The sequence below is a fragment of the Vicia villosa genome, linkage group LG7 (assembly GCF_029867415.1).
Source record: "Vicia villosa cultivar HV-30 ecotype Madison, WI linkage group LG7, Vvil1.0, whole genome shotgun sequence".
In the NCBI taxonomy this organism is placed as follows: domain Eukaryota; kingdom Viridiplantae; phylum Streptophyta; class Magnoliopsida; order Fabales; family Fabaceae; genus Vicia; species Vicia villosa.
Genome location: NC_081186.1, coordinates 116,183,378 through 116,189,377, shown reverse-complemented (window position 1 = coordinate 116,189,377; position 6,000 = coordinate 116,183,378). Strand labels below are relative to the sequence as shown.

The 6,000-nt window shown below is 32.2% G+C and overlaps 1 non-coding gene across 1 annotated transcript; it reads right to left on the bottom strand.

Moving 5' to 3' along the window:
- Positions 1–1,556: 1,556 nt before the first annotated feature.
- TRNAG-GCC (transfer RNA glycine (anticodon GCC)) lies at positions 1,557–1,627 on the bottom strand. Its single transcript has one exon. It is a non-coding gene; the product is annotated as a tRNA-Gly (tRNA).
- Between the last annotated feature and the right edge of the window lie 4,373 nt (positions 1,628–6,000).

The window sequence follows — 6,000 nt, the reverse complement described above, 5'->3', positions numbered from 1 at the left end:
TTCACAGGAACGAAAAGAGAAGTCATTATTACTAGATGGACCTTTACTGGAAGAAGAGGTGGAGCCTCATTAGCAGTAGCGATTGTAGCAGTAGCGTGACATTGAGTGACAAACCTGGTAACCATTAATTTCATCACGGCTTTGCAAGTTTGATATCTAAACTTTTTGAGAAAAAGTTTGTTGTTTCATGAAAAGATGATCAATTATTTGTGTTTTAGCGAATAGACAGTGGTTTTTGTGAAAAGTGGAGGGAATAAAAAATTGATTCCCACAGACGGTGTCACTATTTCGCTAAGAGAACCAGAGATAAGTGATGGAGGGATAAAGCTATTGTAGACATTAAAAAAATAGAAGGGCTTGGAATGTTTCTTTGTCAAATCTTTGAGGAGCAAGATATTGTTTCAGAATAACGGAAAGGAGAAGTCATTATTACTAGATGGACGTTTACTAGAAGAGGAGGTGGAGCCACGCTAGCTTTAGGGACTGCAGCAGTGGCGTCACATTGAGCGACAAATCTAGTAACCATTAATGTCATCATGGCTTTGCAAGTTTGATATCTACAATTTTCAAGAAAAAGTTTGGTGTTTCATGAAAAGAAGACCAGTTATTTGTGTTTTAGTGAATAGACGGTGGTTTTTGTGAAAAATGGCAGGAATAAAATTTTGATCCCCACATACGGTATCACTGTTCTGCTAAGAGAACTAGAGATAAGTGATGGAGGGATACAATGGAGCTTAGACATGTTAGGTCATACCTCTGACATGGTGGGTTGGGCTTTCGTTGCAGTGGAGAGGGGGTGGATCAACAAGGTTACCTCTCCAACGCCCAAGTCAGTGATTGAGTGAAAAGTACTTTGAGAGTGAGAATAAATTGAATATTTGAAATGATGTGATCCGATCTTTATATAATATAAAAATATTGCGTGTGATTAGACGTCTGGTGTGAGTTGCAATTCGATTAGATTCAATGGTGAGAGATGTGATGTATGAGGGTCCATTTATTTCGTCCACGGTCATCTTCAACACTTGTTATTGGATCGTCATTTCCTAAATTTTGCTCATTATGATCGTTTCAGCCAACGTCAAATCATCATCTTTTTCCATTATCCAAGTCCCGGCCGCCATCGTTCCCCCTTGACATTGTTGAAAATTGCTAGAATAAATTTTGAATATATATATATATATATATATATATATATATATATATATATATATATATATATATATATATATATATTTTTTTTTTTTTTTTACTTTTCAAAATAAAATAATTAAGATAAAATATTTACTTATCTAAAATCTTTTGCAAAATTCTCATTAAGTTTTAACATGGTACGCAAAATAATTAAAATTAGCATGATGGGAAAACAAAATAAAATATATCTTGGAGTTAAGTTCACATAGACTAGTACGATATACTTTGGATCAATTTTAATTAATGCATAAAATTAAAAAAATAAAAGGAGAGAGCTCAAAGGCATCTTTTTCATCCAAAGTATCAGGATGAGTGATGTTACCTAACACCACTGAAATTATCATCATCGCTCTCTAGGAAAGTGCACCAGCCGGGAATCGAACCCGGGTCTGTACCGTGGCAGGGTACTATTCTACCACTAGACCACTGGTGCTTATTGCTACAACTTCCCCAATTAGTTTACTTCTTTTATTAAGCTACCTCCTCGTCAATGAGACTTGTTGTCTTTCGTGGCTGTTTATATGTCTCACATCCAATTCAAATTATAATTTTGACAATTCATTCAATAAACGATTTCTAAAGAATTTTCAATAATGATCTTTAAATAAGAACTTACATTTTTTTTTTAAAACAAGGAGGATCCTTTTTATTTTGACATCCAAGCATCTCTTGATTTTTCTTTATTTTTAATTAAGTGATGGTATTAAACAGTAAGCTTAAACATAGTATTTATTATCATTTATTTATTTTTAATGTGAATGCGTTTTGATTATTTACTCCACGATTACTTGCTTCAAATGCTCAGGTATACCAACCTCAGTCAGTACTTGCTTTACAAACTACCAGTTCATCATATCATATGCTTTATCAAGGTCAATTTTCATAATAAAATGTCTTGTTTTTCCTCTTAATCTCTGCATGCTATGCATCACCTCCTAAGCAACCACAATATTTTCTTGAATATTTCTTCCTGCTATGAAACCAATCTTGTGAAGAGAGACAGTCTTCTCCATTACCTGTTTCAATCTAGTCATAATGATTTTGCTCAAAGCCTTTATAAATATTATTACATAAAGCAATCGTCCTAAATTGGGTTACTAATTGAGGGATAGTAACTTTGGGAATCAGGCACGTATGTGTAAAATTTACCTTAGAGATAATAGCAGGGTTACACCACATGGATTAAACAAAGTTGTATACGGTAGATCCTACAGTGCTCCATAGGAAATGCAGAACTTCGTATTTCACTTTATAATGTTCCCTAGTAAGATTAAGCTATTGAGATCAAATCTACCGGGATGCATAATTAGGGCCGGCCCAATGTAATGTGAGGCCTTGACTATTAAAATGAAATTTTTTTAAGTTCATCCACTATAATTAAATATTTGATTTTTAGAAGTTCTAAGATTTTTTACGACTAAATTTTTTAGTATCTACTATGAAACTAATGTTAATTTTGACAGTTAAATATTTATATTTTTTATCAAGGTTAAATTATCTTTCAACATACAAAATTGAATAGGAAATTCTCTTTATACGGTGAGTCATGTTGTCCACTCTCACATATTATGTTGATTAAACAAAAATCTTTATATTTTTTAAAGCTTTTATATAAGCAGGAGTAACACAAGTAAAAATGAATTTTTATAAAATAAAAAGTAAAATTATTTAAATAATTAAATTTATAATTATTCAATAATAATTGATATATTCAAATTACTCTAGAGAAATAATTTTTTTCTCGTTAAAAAACGAAATAATGTTTAAAGAAAATTAAAAAACCATTAGTTCTAATAGAAAGGATATACAATTTTCTTTTTTTAGCACTACCAAATTTAAACATAGGACCTTCTTAAAAAAAACACTATTTTCTTATCAACTGAACTAAGCAAGCTTTTACACACAATTTTTATTTTCAAAAAAATATATTGAATTTTAATTTTTCGAGGCCTAAAATACCTTTTAATTTTTTTTGAGGCCTAAGACGAGGGTCTAGCCCGCCTTACCTCTGAGCCGACCCTGTGCATAATGAGCAGACGGGAAAAATTAAGATTAAGCTATTGATTAACTTAACTAAAAAATAAGCAAGAGTCATCACCGATCTTTATTGTTTACAAAGGAATGAGAAAAGAACGAATAAAACCCACAGAACTTTTAAAACATAACTAATGAAAAAGAGAGATCAAGGTAAGGGGGCTGGTTATGCAAGGGGAAGGTGTTAGCACCCCTCACATCTATGGTACTCCGTAGGAACCTCTTAAAAATTCGTGTTAGCTTAAAACCGGGTTGTTTGCAAAAAGATTGTGGAGATGAGAAAAAAATTGTTTTTATGATTTTTTTTGTTTGACAATACTTCAAAAGTCTTATGCATACTTACCAACCAAGTTCAATGAAGGATCAAAACCTCGTAGTTCGTGGTAACAATAACAAAAGGGTTGGGTTTGATTGTTTTTAATGAAAAAACATGTCGTCGTATTCGAGTGGAAGACTCAACTTACTACCCACAATTATGAGGAAAAAGCATTTGCATCATCTTGATGGAGAAATTTGCTTGGATTTAATCAACAAGGCAATTCTCTACATACAAGTGGAAAATGTCAATCACTTCTCAACATTATTGTATAAGTATAGGAGTTGCATCACTTCAAGAACCAACTAATGCCCATTCTTTGAGAAAAGATTTTAAAAAGAAAAGTGCACAAAAGGGCACAAAAGATTTGAATGAATTTGATGTTTTTTTAATATTTTTGAAATGAATTTTGATATGCTTAAGGTGTCTTAGCATTTGTTAAGAAAAAGTTTGAAAATCACTTGACAAAGTCAAGGTTTAATTTGAAAGTCATTCAAGTTTGAAAACAAGAAGGTTTTGGAAAAGGGAGAAGATTTTGAAAATTAAAGAGGGGGAGGAGATGAAAAGACTATCTTAAAGCATAAGGTAAAAGATAGGCAAAGAAAGATCTAACCACACAAGAGGAGAGCACTTGAAAATAAGTCAAAATAAGCCTTTCCTTTCCCTTGGATTGAACCATAAGCAAAGCATCAGATATAGCTAGACCATAAGCAGATGAAAATCCAAAGCATCAGATAAATTCAATGCATCAGGTTAAGTCACATGCATCAGATGAACTAGAATCCCTCATATAAGTTCAAATTGTCTCAATGTGTATCAGATGAATCAAGATGTCTCAGATGAACTATGGTGTATCTGATGAAGCTTAAGGTATCATATGAAGCTTAAGATATCAGATGAAGATCCAAGCATATGATAGAAGCCCTAAATCTAAGTCAAAAAGTCCAGAATCTCCAAGCATGAGCTAGTAACATCAAGTCCACACAAAGTCGTTAAGAGTTTTTTTAGGGTCTTGTAATATTTAGATGTTTTTGGTATTTTGAATGAAAGAAGAAAAAACAAAATCCCAAGGGGCAAAGAGAAAAGGACATAAAAGTAAAGAGCAAGAAATAAAATGCTATGAATGTAAATGGCATAAAGTAAAGGGAATTAAAGTAAAAGCATAAAAGTAAAGTGCATAAGATAAATGTTAGCATAATTAATGGTCATAATGTTAGTATTATTAATCAATAAATCGTTTAAGGGCAATTTAGCGTTATGTTAAGTAATCGTAAGTGTACTTTTGTAGAAGTGACACCTATATTAGGCTGCTCAATAGCAGTTTATGTACCATACATGTTAGAGAAATGACACAATGTCATCCTCCTAAAACATGTAGCACAAGTCAAGGAGGTAGCACAAGTCAAGGAGATTGGTCCATTACTTCAATTAATTTCTTTATGATACCTTGAGAGAAAATTATCATCCATCCAAAGTACCTAAAGTGATCAAATGATCATTGTAAGGTAGATTTGAAATGATGAAAGTTCATCAAACATCAATCTAAACCTAAATGAACAAGATGCATCCATGATCATCCATTTGATCAAAGCAAAAGAAAGAAAGAAAGAGATGAAGAGAGAAGCAACCAAATTGAACCATAATTTTATTCAAGTTATCATCAAGATTAATTACCTCTCTTGGTGCATCAATGTGATGAACCTATAGTCAACCCAAATTACCAAAAATGAATCAAATAATCATTTAATTATAGGTTTGAATTGATGAGTATTCATGCAAACAAAGTATCATCCAAAATCCATTAATATTTATGAAAATTTTGATCAAATAAGTCATGGCTCAAGTCATCAACCAAACCCAAAGTATCCTCCATCCATATATTGAGTCATACCCAAATTTGTAAGTCGATCGCCTTGTGCATCGCCATCAACCTTTTCCTATCCCCATTTCAAACGTTTTCTTAATAAACCTTGACTTTGTTAAGTGATCTGGAAAACTCTTTCTCTTAATAAAGTGCTAAAATACTTAAAAATATTCAAACTCTTTTAAAAAACTTTTAAAAAAGACAAACCTCGTTAAACTTTCTTTTTGTGCCATTGTGCACTTTTCTTTTAAAACCTTTTCAAAAGGATGAATATTAGTCTAATTCTTGTAGTGATGCAAACCACTAGGCCCCTAAAAGATGTGGTAAAGTGATTGATGTTTTCCACTTGAATGTTGAGACATGCTTGTGAGAAAGTCCAAGTAAAAGTTCTCCATATCAAGATGATGCAAATACCCACTTCCTCATACTTGTGGATGGCAAGTTGTATTTTCCACTCGAATACGACAAAATATTTTTCCAATTTAAAATCAATCAACAAACTTTCGTGGTTATTTTTACCAACTACGAGGCTCTGACTTGAAGGATACGTAGGTGTAACACCCTAATTCCTCAGAGTAATTTATAAGTAAAA